The following is a 21,495-nucleotide window of genomic DNA, read 5'->3' as shown; positions in this document are numbered from 1 at the left end:
GTTGTGTCAGTGGGATTGTTTCCTAGGTCAAAGGAGATAGGTACAGACAGGGGATTAGTGGAGGGCGTTCCATCGAAACCTATCGAGGTAATGTGTGAGCCAGACAAGGGTGCCCTTGGAATCAGTCGTTTTGATAATACACTACGTGTCGCTCCAGTGTCTACCAAAAATGGAGACTTTGTACCCAGGACCTTAGCAGTGACGTAAGGACCTTGCTGGTCAACACAGAGCTCGACTGGATCCCTCCCTTGCCCCTGGCAGTCCTATGCAGAGTCGTGAGCATTGTTGCAGTCGGACTGTTGGCACTGATTCTGTCGGGGGCGGTCAAATGTGTTTGGTCTGCCAGATCGGTCATTGGTGGTGTCGCGGGTCTGCCCTCGTCCCTGCCCTCCAGTTTTGGAGCCATTTGTCATGTCCCTTGTCTCTTTATTTTTAATCATTTCCCGAAGGGCCAGGCATTGAGACTTCCAATGCCCAAATTCTTTGCAAAATGCACACTGGTTCTCATCGAGGTCGGTTCGTGGAGCGCCAGGTGTGGAGTTGCGGTCTCTAGGGGCCGAATTCCTAGGGGCATTCGACTGGTAGTTTCCCCTATATCGTTCCCTTCCTGTAGTCACTTCATGCAATTGGGCAATCATCACTCGCTCCTTTAAGTCCTTTTTCTTTTTCTCATTCGCCCTCTCGTTCTCGTTCTTTTGGTGTTCATAATACTGAGCCATCTGAAGGATAGCTGCAGGTTTGGAGGCTCCCCAACTACTCTCACTCGTCTGTAACTTTTGGGAGACCTCTTGCGATAGCCCTTTTACGTAGTTTTGCACGAATAGGTGTTGTCCGGTTGCGGCGGTCATGTCTTGACCACTGTAGTCGGAGAACACTGTTTCAAATCGGGAGAAATATTCTGAGACATCTTCCTGAGGTTTCTGACGACAAGCCGTGACTACCGACCAGTCTACCTTCTTTTCTGGGATCAATGTCTTTAGCTTCTGTACTATTTTGTCAGGGAGTTCCAGTATGTCTTTTACAGGTTTCTTTCCGGGCTCTCGCTGCCCATCTAGTTCATTGAGTTTTGTCCAGGTGTGTCCGAACAGATCCGTGTGGTCGGCTCTCCGGATTTGCTTCCACACATCAGCCGGTAGACACAACCCGAAAAACAAATCAATGTCCGATAGAGTCATTATGGTTGAGCCCAAGGCTGTGCCTAGTTCTGTATAAAATGCTGTAGGGTTCTTTCGTAAATCGGGCAGGGTTTGTCTAAAAGTTAAAATATCTTGCCGATCCCATGGTTGGTAAACCCAATTGTACACAACCCTCCCTTTTGCATCTGCGTGGTTGATATCATCGTTTGTTCCCTGACCTCTTGGGGGAACCCAATAGGAGGTGGCTTCTCTGATAGGCATCATAGTGTTGGCTGCTTCTAATGAGGGCTCAATCGTCTCAGGGACTGTGATCTTGACCTCTGGTTTCTGTTCCGCGAGGTGGCGGAAGACCTCAAGCGTTTGCATGAAGAGGTCCGTTACATCGCTCTCAGTCCCATCTCCAACATCGACCCTTCTATATAGAGTCGTCAGTTTTGCAGGACCCTTATTCTGGTACCTATCCTCATATGCGTTCAGGGTGTGGTAGCTGAACCGTAAAATGAAATGCCGTCTGTGACTACCGGCATGTGAATTGTGCATATTCATCGTATATTCTTCGCTTTCCTTCCGTTCTACCAATGTTTTTGCTATCTTGTCGATTCCATCCCGCTCATCTTTGCTCAACCTATTTGGTCTGGCTGTTCGGTGCCTGCTAGTCTCATGTTCATCTGCTGTTGTTACCAATGCGGCTGGTGCGAAGGCCGTAAGAGCCGGGGCACTAGCGCTAGGGTCACCCACACCTGCACTTTGAACTGGTGAGTGTTGTGCTAGAGGCTGGCTGGGAGCATAAGGAGGAGGCATGTAGATAATTGGAGGACCGAGCAGTAACTCATCATTTGCCCGCTGTTTGGAGGGCATCTCCGGGTTGAGCGTAGGGATGGTCCTGACAGGGCATTGGCCTGCCAGTCCTGATTCTTGCGTTTGTTTAACTTCCTCTCTTCTTCTTATTTCTTCATCTAGTTCTTTTGCGGCCAGATGGGCTGCTTTTCGTAATTCTTTCACTGTTTTCGCTTCCTCTCTTTTCCTGCGATGTTCTGCTTCTTTGCGCCACATGCCAATACTATCAAGCATAGTGGGCGTTACCTTATTTATTTTTACAGCTGCTTCTAGTGTTTTTATTTTATTTTCATCAAAAGAACCTATCAGTGGCCACTGACTTTTAGGATCCTTTTTTGTATATTTATGCCATAACTTACTATAAGCTATAGCGACTAGTCCTTGCTTAGTAAACATGTCCTTATTAGGGGTGCCTTCCAGTGGAGCTGGATGGTTCATCTCTAATAAGCGGTCCGGGTTGACCCAACTATTAACCAATGGGGAGAAGATAGGCATGACGGATTACAATGGGGGGCCAAAGCCTGCACTACCTATCTCTTCACTATTTGCAAAGACTGGACAGAATATTCTATTCTACGCTATTTGCAAACAGAGAATACCTCCAGAAAGAACCAATTCCAAACAGTCAATGTTTGGACAAACAATCAATCAATGAGGAATGAAATAGGCACGACGTGTTAAAGGCCTGCGTTGCCTACCCTTCACTATCTGCAAAGGGAGAGAGAATATTCCTATTCTTCCCCGTTTGCAGGCAGAGAAAATCCTTAAGAGAACCAACTTCGAACAATTCAATGCTCGATTCAATCAATCAATCAATGAGGAGAAAAGTAGGCACGACGTGTTAAAGGCTTGCGATGCCTACCCTTCACTATCTGCAAAGACTAAACAGAGTATGGCGATTCTGTGCTTGTTTGCAAATAGAGAATTTCTCAGAAACAGTCAATAAGTAATACTAGTATTTTCAAACAATCAATCAATCAATTTCGCAATTTTGTCGTGTGTCACGACCTTACCCGGACCGTATGGACAGTTTCTCGTCTTCCGCTTCCAGCGCCCGATCGTCCTCTACTCTCTGTTGCTATCGCGGCACTCCTGGTGGTTCCCAGTCAGGACCGTAGATCACTCGGGAGAGGTCTGCTCGGAATCAGTGAAGTTCAGATGATCGGCTGTCAGACGAGGGTCTATCGGACAGGAGCTCTTCCGATCGTTGCAGTCGTTCACTCTGTCGTCGGGACCTCTCCCACTGGATCCACGTGTCGCTGATGGGCCCCGCGTTTGGGACGCCAATTGATAAAGATCAATTCAAAATGGTCAGGCGATTTCAGTAGATGTTTCCTAAGTTAAATTTGCCCGGCGTAAAACGCCTCTAATACCATACGAAGTTATTCAATAAAGAGGCAGGCGCTGGAGACAGGAAACAAGTTTTATTCCGACGGAGTAGAACACATCAGATCGGACAACAAGGTATCGTCTCGAGGTGCTCTCTCAACCTCTCTGAGACCTGGTCTTTTATACCCGGGTTTAAGACATGTGAACGCTCTTTATTACAACAAGACATTGTAAAGGATGAAAACGACATCCCCGGCACCCCCCCAGTTCCGGCCCATTCCAACACATGACAACAGTAGAGGCCCTTTCCCCTCATATGATTGGGAGGGGGCTATCACGCAGCTGAGTGTTCTGCCGATTCCTTTGGAATGTGTGCGCCTGATCGAATCTCAGGGGGTGGGGAGGTCGTGATCAATAGTGGCTCCTTTCAGGAGAGGCGAGTGCATACAGTAGTGGGCAATAAACTGTATCCTCGGGCTAAGGGATGACCAGCGGTTCGTACAGGCAGTCAGGCTCAGAGGAAGGGGTCATCAAAGGAGGGGTATTCATGGACGGAAAGGAGGTGTTGGTCAGGCGCGGGGTGTGATTCCCTGAGACAGAGTCATGGGAGGGGAGGGTTCATGACTTGTGCATGTGAGTGCGGGGGCAGCAAGGGTGCGCGGGGAAGGCTCGCAAGGTTCAGGGAAGTGTGCTGACGGGCGATCGTGAACAGGGAGACCATGGTACCTAAAATGGCTGTCGTGTATGTTCATATGTGAGTCTGCAAGATGGCGTAGATGATGTTTAGTACACGAACAAAAATTCCACAGTTTGGGCAACAGATTTATATTAAACTTGCTGCCAAGCCATTGACAAATTTGGTTTCAAAATGTATTTAGAGCTGGACAAAAAAAATAAATAATTGGAACCAATCCCCCATATAGTGGTTGCATCTAAACACGCACCTGAAATAGAGGAGTACATTTTGAAGAGGCGAGATGGAGTAGAGTAGAGAGGCCATGTAGAAAAGAAAGTCATACTTTTAAAATTGGCACCCCGTATGGCTTTATATGACCAGGTGTTATATCATCTCCATTTTTGGATAACTATCCGACACCATGTAGAGTTTAAGATCTTTTGAAGAGCTTGCAGAACAACTTTGGCCTGAAGCTGACCAAGTAGAGTTTTATACCAGCTACCAATCCCTCGACTTTCCTTCACATAATAATTGAAGCTAATCAGATGCGCTTGGGGTTCAAAGGAGAATTTTAGACTGCTTAAAAAATCCCTAAACTGAAAAAAGGAAAAAATTAATGAAGATGGAAGCAGAGGATTGGACTGTTTAATTTGATTCCAGGATTTTATTTGATCTCCTAAAACAAGTCCCTAGAACGTACAACTCCACATCTTCCCCAAGTAGTGATGGTTTCATGATTTATTTGGAGATCTAGCTCCCTACTATGGGATATAAGGATATCAGAGTGGAAAGTGGTAAAACAATATTCCTGCTTCAATTGACAAAACCTATCAACAATAATTTGGGGTATCTTGTATCTGCTACGCTTGGGGAGCCTCGGAATTTTAATGAGAGGGACAAGGTGGGAACCAGATTCCAAAAGCATTTGTTTCAAGTAGTTATTGCTACCTAGATCACCCCTAGTAAGAGACCTTGTGCACCAATCCAAAAACGCTGCCTGATAGTCTTTTTTGAAATGCAGGAGTGCAAGGCCCCAATCTAGAGTTGGTAGTTGTAAAGTCTCTAGTTTAGTGCAAGGTTTTTTACCAGTCCAAGCAAATAACCGAAGCATTTGATCTATCTCGGTAAAAACGTTTGAAGGGACTTTAATTAAAAGATAAAAGAAATAAAAAGAAATAAGGGCAAGGTCATCATTTTGATAACTGTGATTCTCCCTATCAAAGACAGTGGTAGGTTCTGCCACTGCTTTAACAAACTTCTAGCCTTAAAAAGCGTAGTCTCATAATTAAGCTTGTAAAGCAGAGAGGGATTGTGGGATACATAAATCCCTAAGTATCTGATTGCACCTGTTGAGCAAACCTGGTCCCGCAAATTAAGAGGAAGAACCTGATCGGAGCACCTGAAAAGCAACATTTTCGATTTGGAGTGATTGATCTTATATCCCCCCAAATCGGAAAACAATTGAATTTTTTTAAACACATTTAAACTATGGTGTTGCTTGACAGATAAATAAAGAATGATGTCATCCGCAACAAGTTTTAATTTAGGAGCACCCGGCTGAGGTGCTCTAATTTGTGGATCTTGTCATATTAGCGATGCTAGGGGTTCTATAAAAAGTGCAAACAACACTGGTGGCATTGGGCACTATTGCGGAGTACCGCGTTTAATTTGTATTGAACCGACTGTTTGTGAATTAATTTCAATCTTTGCTTCGGCAATAGTATGAAGGTTATTCAGTTAATTAACAAGTTGTTGAGGAAAATTAAATCTCGATAAAATTGCAAACAATATTTACCAAGGAACTAAATCAAAAGCTTTTTCAGCGTGTATCATGATTATGGTAGCTTCTACATTTTTATGTATATAATAATCAATGCCTGGACTAAAAAGTTGGTGTTTGTTGCCATCGTTCGTCCAGGGAGAAAACCTGTCTGATCTCTGAGTACCAAAGATTGAGCAGGGGCTGTTATTCTTACTGCAATAATTTTTGTAAAAAGCTTATAGTCAGCATTTAAACGGCTGATGGGGCGATACGATCCCGGATTATCGGGAGGTTTTCCTTTTTTAATAAAACTTATTATGGCAACTTCTGAAAAAGATTTTGGCAGGTGACAGCCTTCTAATATTGCATTGAATAGCTCAACTAAAATATCGATTAATTAAGGGAGAAAGACCTTGTAAAACTCGGCTGGAAAACCATCACAGCCACAAGCTTTCCCATTCCGGATCTCTTAATAGCCTCCTGGGTTTCCTCAGATGTAATTGGAGCGACTATGGAAACTTGTTGAAAATCATTAAGTTTGGGTATGTCTATAGGATTAAGAAATTCTTCTATAGAGGAAAAGAAATCGAAGAAGAGGAGGAATATTTTTTTTTATAATGAGCGAGAAAGACCGCTCCAATGTCAATCGTTTGATCTACTAATTGATTTCTATTTTCATCGAAGATAGTATTAATCATTGCTTCATTTTTTTTTGTTTTCAGAGACCATGCAAGGAGCTTACCCCCGTATTCGCTTTCCTCGTACAATTTATGAAAACATGTATTTTGATTTAGAATAGTAGTAGATACATATAAATCTTTAAAATCGCTTAGAGCTTTTTCCAGATTATTTTTTGTGCTTGCAGAATAATCGACTTCACCAGCAACGTGGTATGTAAAAAAAATTGCTACCCCGGGCCGTTTCTGCCATTAGGCAGGACTAGGCAGGCGCCTAGGGCGGCAAAAGTTGGGGGGCGGCAAAAAACATGCAGGCAGCAGCAGCACCACGAGCCAGTAGTGCACCACGAGCCTCCGAGCCTGCAAACTGTACATCCGATTCCAGGGTCTGTTCTGCTAGAGCGGACTTGCGTGTGGATGTGACCACAGGTGAGTAAGAAATTAGAACATCATCATTCAGGCCTGCTGCGTGTGACTGCGAACATGCAAAATATTTGTAATGAGTCCTTACTTGTAATTTTAAAAGTGGCCTGTGAGTGAGTCTATGAACTCATCTCGGTCCTCACAGCCCCAGAGACGGGCGCACAACTGTGAGGGATATGGATGTTGGCGTGGTGGGTTTCATTTGTTTGTTGCAGCAGCAGGCCCTAACCCTGATTATACCTTTTAAAACAAAAGCCAGGAATGGAAACATGGAGGCAATAAGGCGAAGCTGCTCCTGGCTAGCACTAAAAACGTGCGTGGAGGCATCCGAAAACAATAAAAAGAAGATAGCGCGCCTCTGAGCCACAAGCTTTGGCAAAGCCAATAGAACTGATGTTAATGTGCAAATTATTTAAACTGTATGTGTGCAAAATATTTGTACTGTATGTGTGAGTGCCTGTGCTTCATGCAATGCCAGACCTATTCGTTTAGCCAATGCTATTATATTTTAGATTCCTGGGCTGTTTGGATAGAGGTTTTTGAAAATATGTGTGTGTATAACTCACACACATTTATTTCCTGACAAAAAGAGCAAAGAAGCCTGATGCACAGAAAAAAAAACGATTTTCTTTCTGTATGCAATGCACACATAAAATGAAGAACATAATGTGCAAGAATTCCCTGTGCTTTTGAGATGTACAATAATCCGTCCTGCATTGCAATGGAAGCAGGAGTGGTACATTAAACATCCAGTAGCAAGAGGTGGGAGAGGGAAATTCTCTTCCGGGCTACTCTGTGGATATTTTGTAGACTTGGCTACAATAGGTCTTTCTGAAGCTGCTGCGTTTAGCCAGGCCTAACAAATAAAATAAGGTAGATATGGAGACATTGAACCAATAGGGCTAAGAGAGTAGTGATTGGTACAAAGGGTGGGCAGAACGGTGTCCCTGGAGATCTCACATGATTCGACCTTCTACCTGAGCTGGGAAGGGTTCGCTCTGGCTGGTTCGTCTACAATGATGCTGAGAGAGGAAATGTATGTAGTAGCGTCTGTTGCCTATATAGTGTTCTCCAGGTACATGGAATAATTCCTCTAGCCTGGATGACGAGGGCGATAGAGATCGTAGTAAAAGGGAGGGGGCAGCATTTTTCAATTCTCGCCTAGGGTGGCAAAACACCTAGAAACGGCCCTGCCCCTTACTACAGCTCCTGCTGAAGCAAAAAACGCTTCAGAAATAAAGCTTGGTAATCTGCAAGGGAATGCATTGCCTCTGAGATGTGCTTCCCGCAGTAGGATAATCTGAATTTGTGCAGATGCCAAACTGCCTCCCTTTCTCATCCTTTTACCATGGCGGTTGTACCTTCTCATCATGCGCGGCCAGAATGTGCCTCGCCATATTACCATGGCACCTTCCATTACCAGCAGGGACTGCAGCACTTATCAGCCTACTGCTGCCTTAGCTTACCTGGAACGCTGTCTGATGCACCTCTCCAGGCGGGTAAGGCAGATGGCGAGATGGTGTTGGGGTCCGGTTATAGAACCGTCCTCCTAGCCAATGTAAAGTTGTGAGCCCTAGGCTCACATACTGAAGTAATGAATGAGACAGACATGCTGTTCTGGTGGGTGCAACTGTCCCAGGGCATGTGCATTCGGCCTCTTTTATTGGCAGAGTCACCCGACTCGTGATGCCTGTGATGGATGGGTCTGGGGTGAGAATAGACTATGCCCCTAGGGAGGGCCTGCTGCATGACATGTCCTGCAGGACACTACAGTTCTCCTAGCTAGGCAGGTCAGGCTTTTGTGGTGTGGCAGGGAGGCAGTGATACTGTCAGATATGCCAACAGTCCTGAGTCAGATGGAAGACTCACAATTTTTTGTAAGCAAACAATAGCTTTATTTTAGCTGTCTCCTGCCTAAAATTGCCTTTGCTTCAATGTATGTTAATGGAGAAAATGAAGTCCCTCAATTATTTTTTTTTAAATCTCCTTCTTCAAAGTTTTAAAATATTAACATGTATGCACTGCCTATACAAGGTAGCCATATGCTTTCAATAAAAAAATGAAATTTTAAAAACAAATTAATCCTTGCACATCATTTTAAGAGAACAGTATGGGTGCTTATGAAACGCTGGACTGGTATATGAATGAATGAATGAATGAATGAATGTATGAAAATAATTTATAACGCGCAACTAAAACCCTAAGGTGTCAAGGCGCCTAACAAAATAAATCAAAAAATGGCAAATCAGACTACAGATATGCGCGCACAAAAAGACGGGTCTTCAGGGCCTTTCTGAATAGCTGCAGAGAAGGGAGGGCCCTAAGTTCTATAGGAAGAACATTCCACCACTTGGGTGCCAGGTTGGAAAAGGCTTTGCCTCCCCATCTAGCTTTTCGGATACGCGGGACTGATAGGAGAGCCTTGTTAGAGGAACGTAAGTTCCTGCAAGGGCTATAACAGGACAGGATAGACCCAATTCCTATAAGCCTGTTTCTTGCCAGAGCCCTATAGACCAGACACAGGGTTTTAAACAGGATACGATCCTCCATAGGGAGCCAGTGAAGCCGTTTCCTGGCCAAAGTGGCCGAGGTGGCCCGAGGCAGGTCCAGGGCAAACCTAGCCGCTGCGTTCTGGACCACCTGCAAGCGCTGCAGCAGGCTTTTATTCAGTCCCGCATACAGCGCATTGCAGTAATCCAGACGAGAACCCACTAGAGCAACTGCCAGTTGTTTCCTAGCCTGCTGCGAAAGATAGTGCCTAATCCTCCTCAGTATGCAAAGGACGCCCCAGCAGGTGGAAATTGTCCTGTTTACCTGTTGACACATACTGAGGGTGGGATCGATCACTACCCCAAGATTTTTAGCAGATGCCGTAGGGACAGGACATGCTCCAAGTGAATCCGGCCACCAGTCAGCTGACAAAACCTCCTCCTTACCTCCGAACACCATCACCTCAGTCTTCTCCGCATTCAGTTTCAGCGAATTGTGAATCATCCACTGTCCGACAGCCTCCATACAAGATCTAAAGTTGGAGGCAGTCGGAGAAACTGACTGGGAGAGAGAGACGAGGATCTGGGTGTCATCCGCATAGGAGACTACCTCCATCCCAAAAGACCGAATTAGTCTGGCAAGGGGGGTCACATAGATGTTAAAAAGGGTCGGACTTAACGCCGACCCCTGAGGGACCCCACATTGCACAGACAGGGATGGAGATAGAAACCTCCCCAGCTTCACTCTTTGCTCTCGCTTATCGAGGAAAGAGGTAAGTAGAGCTAATGCCTCCCCCCGAACACCAATCTCCCTCAGGCGAGATGTTAGCACTGAGGGAGAAAGGGTATCAAAGGCGGCTGTAAGGTCTAGGAGGATCAGGAGGGAGGTCTGTCCCCCATCCACGCACATACGGATATTATCCAGTACTATGGTGAGGGCAGACTCTGTACTATGTTCCCTCCTGAATCCATGCTGGGAAGGATCCAAACAGCCAGAATTTTCTACGAAGGCAGCAAGATGTTTATTCAGATGGATTTCTAACATCTTGGCGGGGGCTGGGAGCAGTGAGATGGGACGGAAATTCTTTAGTACCCCAGGGTCAAGAGAGGGTTTCTTAAGCAGAGGTCTTACTACTGCATTCTTCCACTGCTGGGGAAAAATGCCCTCGCTCATGGCCCTGTTCATGATGTCTACAAGAGGGGGTAAAAGAGAATTTCTACACTGCTTAAGGATCTTAAGCGGGCAGACATCTAAAGGAGAGCCAGATTTCATATTGCTCAGAAGTATCCCTGCATCCTGTAAGGAGAGAGAAGGGAAGGATTCCAGGCACCATACGTGGGATTTCTCCGAAAGGACAGGGTCCAGGACAGCCGGTACAGCGGGCATGGTGGTGACATGTTTCAGCAACTCTAGAGCGGTATAAATGTCCAGGATCTTAGTCTGGAAGAACAACGCAATATTGTTACAGAGCTCCTGTGACGCAATCACCGGATCAGGGGTCTGAAGGGTAGTAAGGGAATCTGCTATCCTAAAGAGTTCTTTAGGAGATGAGAGTGAGGAAGTTAGGGCAGTAAAGTACTCTTGTTTTACCCTAATGACTTCCAATTTATAATTTCTCATCAGGATCTTATGGGTTTCCTTATCCCTTAGATCCCAGCTGGTATGCCATAAACGCTCCTGTCTCCTGGCTTCCTGTCGGAGTAATCTTAAATGCTCTGTAAACCATGGAGCTGAGGGTCTTTTCCCAGCAGAATAGCATGGCCGTATGGGGGCCAGAGAATACAGAGCCTCAGTGATGGTCTTATCATATTGTGAGACAGCTGACTGGACATTGTCCACCAAGGAAGTAGACAAACTAGTTATCCAGGGTGTAAAGGAACCTTCTGTGATGCTATTCAGATTCCTACGCAATTCCGTCTTACTCGGAATATTTCTAAAACCATCCAAGATCGGACAGGACATAGTGAAAGGTACGGCCAAGTGATCTGACCATGACAGAAAAAAGGAATCTTTTACTGTCAACCTCTGATCTTTGGAAAAGATTCCATCGAGCGTATGACCTGCTCGATGGGTGGTCGCTTTCACCAGTTGGAAAAGTCCACAGGCTAGCATAACATCCAACAGGGAGAGAGTGTCATGGGTCTCTGACAACTCAAGATGGAAATTAAAATCTCCCAGAACCGTTAGATTTTCACAACCAAAATAAGGTTCTAGGATGTGAAGCAATTGCTGTCCAAAATCGGCTCTAGGGCCTGGGGGGCGATAGACCAAAAGTCCATTAAATGTAAAATTATGGGGGCCTATCAAGGAAAAATAGAGAGCCTCAAAGGTATCCCTGGAAACCTTGACCGGTGTAATGAGGCATTGGAAGCACTCTTTATAGAGAATAGCTAACCCCCCTCCCACACGGCCCGCTCTGTCATGCCGTACCAGGCAGTACCCCTGCGGGACTGCTTCCACAAGGTCAGGACCAGAGGAGTCCTTTGCCCATGTCTCTGTGACAAAAACCAGCGAAGGCTTCCTATCAAGTACGAGTTCCTTAAACATGATGTTGTTCTTAATAAGAGAGCGAGCATTAACAAAAATGCAATCTTCTTGCCGCGTTTTAACTCCTGTATCACCCGGGAAGTATGATGGATGAGTGGAGGGAGGTTGACCAGAGCCACTGGGGCATGCCAGAAAGCAGCCACAGTGAGGAGATGAGAGAAGATCCTCAGGGGAGCATTTATGATAGCACGATAATCTTAAAGGCTTAAGCCTTAGCATCTCCTGTAACGTGTACCTACCGATCGATAGGCCTGCCACATTTTGGCCAGCCATCCAGCCCGTCCTTAGCGCGGACGGGTGCAGACGGGCTGGACTCTGGCGTGACTCCGACGTAGCGACGGCTTACACGCTGCGCGCACACGCTGCGCGCCATAGATCCAGATTATATAGGGCTCTGGCTGGACTACCTGCCTGCTACAACACCCAATAGCGCAGCGCTTCCACAGACCCACCCAAGATGGCGCCCGTCAATTTTCAACTGCGAGGGTCAGAGCCGCCTGAATAGCGGTGGAGACACAATTTAAAATGCTGCAATGCGAGCGGTGAGTTTAAACAAAAAATAACAGTCCTAAAACTAAAGCCTAGATAAGAGGGAAAAACGGGGAGTTTGTAAAAGCGCTGAGCGCGTCTTAGAGCAAGCGCAATACAAGTCTTGAAAAACCGGCAAGAATAACGCTCCTACCTCCAGCCACCTTTATAGAATATGCCAGGAACTGCCTCTGGCTGGACTAACTGCCTGCTACAACACCCAATAGCGCAGCGCTTCCACAGACCCACCCAAGATGGCGCCCGTCAATTTTCAACTGCGAGGGTCAGAGCCGCCTGAATAGCGGTGGAGACACAATTTAAAATGCTGCAATGCGAGCGGTGAGTTTAAACAAAAAATAACAGTCCTAAAACTAAAGCCTAGATAAGAGGGAAAAACGGGGAGTTTTTAAAAGCGCTGAGCGCGTCTTAGAGCAAGCGCAATACAAGTCTTGAAAAACCGGCAAGAATGTGATGTCCCCGTATGCAAGTAGGCACCATGCACCAGTCCAGACAACCCTTATGGTGATTTAAGAGGTCTTAGACAACCTTTGAAAGCTCTAGGAGGAGTGTAAAGCAGCTTGTTTTACCAGAATGCAATCTTATAGTGTGAATTAAATAAAAAAGAACCACACCATGTATTTTTTTTAAATATTAATTTGTTATATAATACTCTCTAATACGTTCAGGTATCTCCCACATGGAGATAAGCACAATGCACACAATACTTTAGCAAGAAATACAGTAAATAGCACAAAATACACAGAGGGCCCCAGGAAGGGACCAAACCATATATTAAAACAGTGGTATTAGAACCAGGACGATGTCGAGAGGACATAGAATTGCTGGGAACCCACAGAACAACCCAAGGTGAGTAGATAGGGACTCCACGGAGAGAGTGTGCAGTGTGTGAACACAACCGCTTGTTTTGTACAAGTCTATGTGCAAGTCGCGGTTGGATTTTTAAAGATTAAGGACCCTTCCCAGTGGACCCTGGAGTAACCCCTTGGAAGACAGAAGGTTGGAGAGCCACCCCAGCCATAGATACCCTAGTACCCACGTTATATGCACCAGGGAATCTGGGTGCATACGTGGGAAGTGGTGTCAGAAACCACACAAGCTTTCCCATGAAGGATGTCAAGTGCTATGGGGTCGGTGTCCACAGGAGCAAAGGCAACCAACGCAGGAATCAAAGAAAGAGCAACGTTGGGACCAGCAAGGTCCAAGGGACTCACCAAGAGCAGGGGAGTCAGGGCAGGTACCGAGCAATCAGGGGAGGCCAAAATAAACAAGTGTGACCCTCACATTGACACACAAGCCGGAGGCACTGGAGTCGTGAGAAGACCTCAAGCAGCTCACCAAAAGATGCAGGCCACGATGCGCATGATGTACATGATGCGGTGTGGCTGATGATGCTGGTCAAAGGAGATGCTTGAGGCTATGTGGAACCCGAAGATTTTCTTGGAAGGAAGCCAACAAGCCTTTGCAACTGCAAGTTGGACACGGTTTCTCAGGGGTTTGGTTATTGCAACCCCCACAAGGGATACAGGCCTCAAACTTGGTGAGCGGGCAGGGCAGGCCTCGGGGCTGTGGAGAACCACCACTTGTGTTGCAGAGCCCACAGAGTCCGGAGCAGCTCAGGATCTGCAGACTGGCCGACTTAGTTGCGGTGCCTGCAAATGCAGGGGAGGGACTCCTTAACTCCAAGGGAGATTTTTCAGGTGTCTTTGATGCTTCACAGGCCTTGGAAGATTCCTGTATGATGCATAGGCACAGACGATGCAGCAGACTGAAAGGGAGACAAAGTCAGGCCCAAACAAAGTCCAGCAAAATCCAGAGTGCCCAGATGGTAGAAATAAAAGTGGCTTCTGATCTGAATCTTATCCCACACCGAATCTAGGGACCAATACCCACGTAAGCCCTTAAGTCACCTAGGGAAAGGGTTGGGAAGATTAAGGGATCCCTCCTAGGGCAGGGTCTGGACAGGTGGGAGGTTACTCCCATGTCCTTTGTCTAGTTTCGCACCAGAACGAGAGCCCACTGTTCCCAGAACTAGTTTGAACTGGACTATGCACAGGGACACCAAATGTGCCCCTCATGCAGACTTTCTGTCTCTGTCAAGCGCACCCACCCAGTCCCAATACACTAAATTCTATCTGGGAGGTGGTCACACCTGCCTGTGACAGGATGCCTATTGTTCCACCTTCTTCTGCTCGGGCTTGTCTCAGCAGTAGGAGGGCAGAAATGTGCCTCTGGTCGGCAGCAACTATTTTGTGTTGTCCGGGCCTAGAAGGTTGGCACCCGGGAACACTGAGAGCCTAACAGAGGGCTCTTCCAGTGCTTGGGATCATACCTCCTGCACCCATTACGATGTGGGGGTATTATACCAAACATGATGGGATTCGTTGCAGTCATTTTCGAGATGGTCATCACGTAATTACGCAGTGCCCTCTATATAGTATATGGCTTCTTCACTGACAACCCAGGAGAATGGACTCTGTAGGTTGCAGGGATGTCCTTCTCATGCAGCTGCACCCTCTCACCTAGAACCAAGCACCCTGCCGTCAGGATTGTCAAGGCCTGCTATAGGGGTGATTTATAGGTTTTAAGTGCAGTGACCCTTAGATATTGTAAGCCTCTATCTCTAGTAAGTGGTGCGAGCACCAAATTACACTGGCTGCATTGGCAGGCCTCTAGTTCCATTTTGCATGGTCTCTCATGGGAGCATAATGCATGCTTCAGCCCATGGGAGATCTCTGGGGTACCTATGCCCTGGGTACATGTGTACCATATGCTAGGGACTGATAAGGGTACCCCAGTATCTACTAACAAACAGTTTAGGGAGAAAGCAGATAGACTGGTGTCCTGATTAGCAGGATCCCAGTCAGGCTAGTCAAAAACAGTCTCATATCAAAGAAAAAGTAGGGGCAACCATAGAAGCAGATCCTACTTTCCTACAGTGTTTCCTAGCAGCCCAGTGGATGTAGAGCAAATACAGAAACACTTTTTAGTTTTAATACACATCAAAGGAAAACCTAATTCCTACTGGTGCAAATACAGGACACTATTGGCTTTGAATTACTGTAATCTGAAGATATAGTGTAAACACACAAGCAGGGGCATTGCAATCAAAGATATACCCATTGCAGTGATACTGAGGGACCGAGGTTTGAAGTACCCGTTTGACCAGCTAGATTTGCGGACATTTCACCCTGGGGCGCACACCGCCCACTCTTGATGCCGGTGTTTGCCTTGCAGTCATTTTTTTTCTCATTTAACTCAGGGCTGCCTGTGCTCACCCTCCTCACCCTGCCCACGTGCATTTTGCCACCTCCAGCTGCAGCGTTGTTTAATTTGGTGCTGCAGAGCAGGCGTCAAAATGTCCCTTATCTGAAACACAGAGCACATTGTCTGCATACCAACCAGGTGATTTTCCGTGCGATTGTGGCTGCTCTTGCCAGCTCCAAGTGCAGAGGCAGACAGCCTGTGGGGTTGTCAAATAATACAATCCACCACGGTGTGTGCTGTTACCAAGTGCAGGTAAGAACTTGAAATTGAAACTAAAACCGGCATGCTCACCTTACAGTATTTCATCAGCCCAATGCCACAGCTTCTAAAGTGCTGTGCTGCACTGCGTTATCAGCAGCAAGCCACAGTTAAACGTTTGCTATGCCCTGCATGCTCCTGGCTGCTGTTTGTGTGTGTTTGCATGTGGTACTTGTGTAGTGCAAACCTAGCATAAATGGCAGTGGAACGCTATATAGGGTCAAAGGCAAGCATAGCGTCAAGTGATAGGAGAGGTAGCTGGTTATTGGATTGCTACTGCATGTGGTGTATTATTCTTTAAAGAGGTGTGGCTGCAACTATTTCCTTAATTGGAGCAGAGTTGGGGCAGAAATGGTGTATAAGGGGATGTCCTTTCAGCTCCTAGATGAATGTATTGAAAGGTCTGCTGCCTTGTTTTTTCCTTTTTCCACTTCTCAGTCTGCAGTCTGATGATGTCCTGGATGTGGCAATGCCGAGGAGTTGCTTACTATGAACTGGCATTTGTAGTGCTGCCTTTCAAGCATTTTGGGGAGATTTCTGGTCTTTTCATTAACAGAGTGAAATCCAGTTTGTTCCCCTGGAAGAAGCAGATAATTCTGACATGGAAAACAGGATTATGGGTATCATGCACTTCTTACTCTTTTAAATACCTTGGCATTTGAATATATTGGAACCAGAGGGATGTTGTAGATTGTAATTACACACTGGCTGTCTCTGCACTGCACAGCCAAGCAACCTTCTCGAATCGCCTCCCAATCTCAATAACAGGTCTGGTGGCATTGGCCAATATGATTTTGCTCCCAAGACTCTCCTACTACTTTGTGACCAGACCCTTACTGCTTATGTGCACATTTTTTACAGTGCTGATCTCAATCACTAAAATTGTTTAGGGCATTGGTAAGAGGAGAGTGGTCATTACCACAATAATGCTCCCCTCAGTTAAGTGTAGGTTGGAGGTACCCAATCTAGAGATATATACTATCTGGCACCGGAGCTGCAAAAGATGCCCCTACAATATTGGGGTCCATTCATTAATATTTTAAGTGCCATTGAAGCCATAGAGAATACAGGGGCTGGGAACTCGACAACTCGAGTTCCACAGAACCATGATGGCTCCACTGAACACAGGACCATTTGGTACAGAACTACTCCTCTCAATAAAGCCACACTGATGCCAGTGTGTGATTTATTGTACCATGTACCCATAGAGCACCTCCGTGGTTCCCCCTGAAAATCTACCAACCCTGGTGTGGTCTCTGGCTGGCTGTAGGCAGCCAGCCACCACCAGACATGTTTCTAGACCCCTGGGTAGAGCACCCCTATTCTCTGGAACCAGATACAATGCACATCCTAGGCAGAGGTGTCACTCCTCCTCCCCCTGGATGGACCAGTAATCGAAGAGGAAGCTTCAAAGGCCTGCCACCTTTGTAATGTGACCCCCAGCCTCCACTGCCAGCAGCAGATGGCAGCCCCTGGCTTACACCTCCAATTTGGGTGGGAAAACTGTCAGGGAAAACTTTGGAAAATAGGAGGTGTACCCACCTCTGCCAACTCCACCCCTAAGGTGCGAAGGTGAGGAGAAGCACACCTTTCAGTCCCCCCCCTCTTGAAGATGAAGGGACCTCTCCAGTCAGGCTCGGTCTATGCCCCCTCTCACAGGAGGGTGACATATGGAGGATGTAGCCACCACAGGTAAGGTGCCCCTAAAACACCCCTAAATCTACTATTTAGGTGGCTCCCCCAGACCTGGAAACCAGATCTGCGATGAGCTAAAGAGCAAGAAAACAACCCTGCAGATAAGACTGAAGTTGACGACTGCTGTGGCCCAAGCCCTACCGACCTGTCTCCAGCTTCTGCAAACCTGCAACTTGTCTTGCAACCAGCAACCTTTGAAAACCCCGAGAGGGCTGCTGCCTTTGAAAAAGACTCCAATTTCTGGTGGACTGCGGACCTGTCCAAGAAGAAACAAACTCCAACGACCCCGAATTCAGGCATTGAAGTCTCCCCAGTGATCCTGACCTTGTGTCCAGTGTTAGCTGATCTCTCCTGATCTCCACAACGGCAACTGCAGTGTGAATCCAGAGGCTCCCCTTGACCGCCACCAGCTCTGGTAAGAAGACTCCAACATCGAAATGCATCCCTGCACCCGAAGCCCCTGGGTCTTGGCGAGCTACAGACAGTGCCCCTATGACCCCCTCCATTTCTACATATCTCTGCTATTGTTGGTCTTCCTCCTGCAACCTACGGTGCCATGCCTGCTGCCTTTTTGCCAAAAGAAAAATCCCATTTGAAAAGCATAGGGTGCCCGACAACGAAATTACACCCTGCACCCGGCCGCCCGTATGTATGGTGCTAATTTGTGGCCACCCAGTGCTTAGCCGTAACCCCAAAGATTGGCCTCTGTAACAAATCTACTAACCTGCAAGCAGTGTGGCCCATGGCCCTTGCCGATTTTTGGTTACAAACCCTGGGATTGTAAGTGCATTACTTACCTGTTTAACCGCAATATTGTTTTCCCCAAAACATTGAACTGTGCTGAAAAGTTTCTAAGTTTCGATGTTTCAAAGTGAAAAGTATTTTTATTAAAAATGTACTTACCTTATTGCGAAGATCTTGGTCTTAAAATAAAGTACACAGTATCTTTTTCTAAAATTGGTCTGGATCTCCTTATTGGGTTGTGTGTCCATTATTGATCACTGTTACTCAAAAATATAGTAAGGTTGCATGGCCTTCCTAGAATCATCCTTTCTGACAGAGATGCACAGTACACGGTACAGTTTTGGAAGGTTTGGTGCTCTGCCTTACAAATCTCTAAAACACGTCTATGAGTTACCATCCTCAGACTGATGGACAGACCGAAAGACTTAATCAGCCACTGAAACAATATTTGAAATGGTATATACAAAGCAATACAGAAGCCTGGGTGGAATGGCTATGGATAGCAGAAGTAGCCTATAACAGCGCACAACATTGCACCATTAAGTTAACTTATTTTTCTGTCACTTATGGTTTTCATCCTCGTTTCTTACCTTTGTTACATCCAGGAGAAGGGCAGAAGGTACCGGAAGTACAGACGAGGGTGAAACACATACTAAAGGTATTGAAAATCACACAAGACAATATCAAAGAAGCTAAGGACAGGTATAAAAAGCAGGCTGATAAACATCGAAGACCTGAACCTCAGTATAAGGCAGGAGATGGGGTTTGGCTGTCAACAAGGAATATACGCTTCAGAAAATATAGTATATTCAATCCACGCTATATTGAACCTTACAAGATCATCAAGGTGGTAAAACTGGTTGTGGTAAAACCTGCATTGCCCAAACATATGAGGATACATCCTGTGTTCCATGTTTCTTTGGTAAAGCCTGTCTATACTCCTATGCGGAAGCCCACATCTCCGGTATGGGTAAATCAGGAACAGAAATATGAGGTACAGGCTATAGTAAATTCAAAGAAAAGAGGGAACAGAGTGTAGTATCTAGTCTCATGGAAGGGCTATGGACCTGAGGAAATCTCTTGAGAACCAGCTACTAGTGTACATGCGCCGAAGGTGGTGAAAAGGTTCCACACATTGAATCCCTCTAAACACAAACCCTGACAATGTTCCTCTTAGGAGGGATATACTGTTACGGAGGCTCTATGTGGAACATTGTCAGGTACGATCCTGAATGAGCCCATTTATTTTTACAGAACTACAATTCCCATCAGGCTTGGCCCTACCTCCGGTACACGTGATGACATGTTTCCGGCAGTGGGGCAGGAATTTAGGGAAGCTCGGGCAGAGGTCCGATGTCGGTTATTATTCCTGTGTCCTGGATGAAGACGGACGTTTTTAGGTCTTTTGCGGTGTGGTATGGGTGCACCGGCACCAAAGTTTTGATGCCATTTGGCGTAATATTGTGGTTCGGGGTATAACCTTATCACCGAAGTCTTGTTTATATTTATTTTGGCAAAACTGGTTTCTATTTTCACCTGTTATCGGGCAGCTCGCTCGGCCATGATGGTAACGGCACGAGCTCTTGCACGTGTGTTTTCACTAATCTGCAAGCCGTGACGAAAAAGGCATCCTGCTACTTGTACATTAGTGGGTGTGTGCAGTAAGCTGTGAAGGCATTCAACGTATTGCTGAACAGTGTGATTTATGTGCCTCTCTAAGCCGTGAGGGAAATGGCGGATGGGGAATTCAGTCTTGGGGCAATTATCCTGAAGCCGTGTTGAGAAATGGAATGGAGTTTTGGATACGTTTATTTGGAATCCATTTTGCTCTTGGGTCATGATGAAAAGCGGCAGCAAACTCTGATAGCTGTTCGGAGCTTTTTACTTTGTTATTCGCTTCAAACTCATTATATGAAATTTCTGGCTTTATGACTTCTACTGCAATAATAAGCCATGGGTATTCTGTATAGTGGATCATGCCTTCTTTGATTCCCTATTTTTTTATTGCCTTGTAGTGACAGGGGGAACAAATGGATTTGTGAGGATTACCCCCATCGAACCAACTCCGAGGTACAATCCAACCTAAGTGTGAAGCTATCAGAGCTGAGAATACCACAGATTCTGCCGGGTGAGCCATGGCTATTTCGATAGCCCTTCTCCGGCATGCCTGGTATGCACTTCTGGCTTCTCTGAGACCGTTCAGTCGCCTTGGTGGACATGCCTTCAATGGTTAATATCTGTTTGGCTCTCAAGCTGACTCCACTTTCTGCCATTTTCTGGATAATCGAAGTGAAGCAAAATCTTAATCCCTGCTTGCCTATACTGTCCTCTTCTTCCCGCCATACTCAGTCAGGCCCGGGATGGTCTCCTTGATTTCTTGTCTGTGTGAGCCGTTATATGGCAGTGCCTGTTGGCTTCTTCTTTTCACTCGTTACTTCAAGTGGTATCCGGTGTGGTGCTCATGTCATGGCAGGTATTTTCCTTCTTGCGCTCTTATCCTGTCAAGAACAGGTTGTGGTCCCCAGTTGTTTTTTGAGATGCATCTTACTTCTTGGCCATGTTGGGTTTCTACGCCGGTGGCTGCACAGTTCTTTTGCTTTTTTCCTCAAGTTCATTGGGGTGTTTTCATGATATTGAACGGATGCACTGTTGCCTTACTCCCTGTCTTACAGAGTACTTTTTCTGTATGCTTTACAGCTATTCTTCCATCTGTTTCTGAAAGACTGATTCCCCTTATGGAGTGACTCCACATGCCGTGCTTTGGTGCAATGGTGATAGTCAGAAGATGGTGCACGGGGTCTTATTCCTCCCCCTCCTCCCCAACTCCACTTGCAGTTGAGTGTTTCTCCACACTGGTCAGGGGGTTCTTCCTTCCTATCTATCAGGCACCCTTCTTCACTAGCAGTCGCAAGGGGAGGGGCAATGTTCTTGGCTTCAGGTGCATTCTCTGGCCTTGACCAGGATGGTGTTTCTTCTTTTCTCTCTTCAGGTGCTAGCCCTCCTGAGGCTGGCTCTCACCATGCATGGGCAAGATGGACTCCTGCCCCTTCTCTTCTTTCTTCAGTACCTTGTAGATGTGCTTTGTACGTAACTTGACATGGGTGGCCT

Source organism: Lissotriton helveticus, chromosome 7 (genome assembly GCF_964261635.1).
Source record: "Lissotriton helveticus chromosome 7, aLisHel1.1, whole genome shotgun sequence".
In the NCBI taxonomy this organism is placed as follows: Eukaryota; Metazoa; Chordata; class Amphibia; order Caudata; family Salamandridae; genus Lissotriton; species Lissotriton helveticus.
This window is presented reverse-complemented; position numbering follows the sequence as displayed.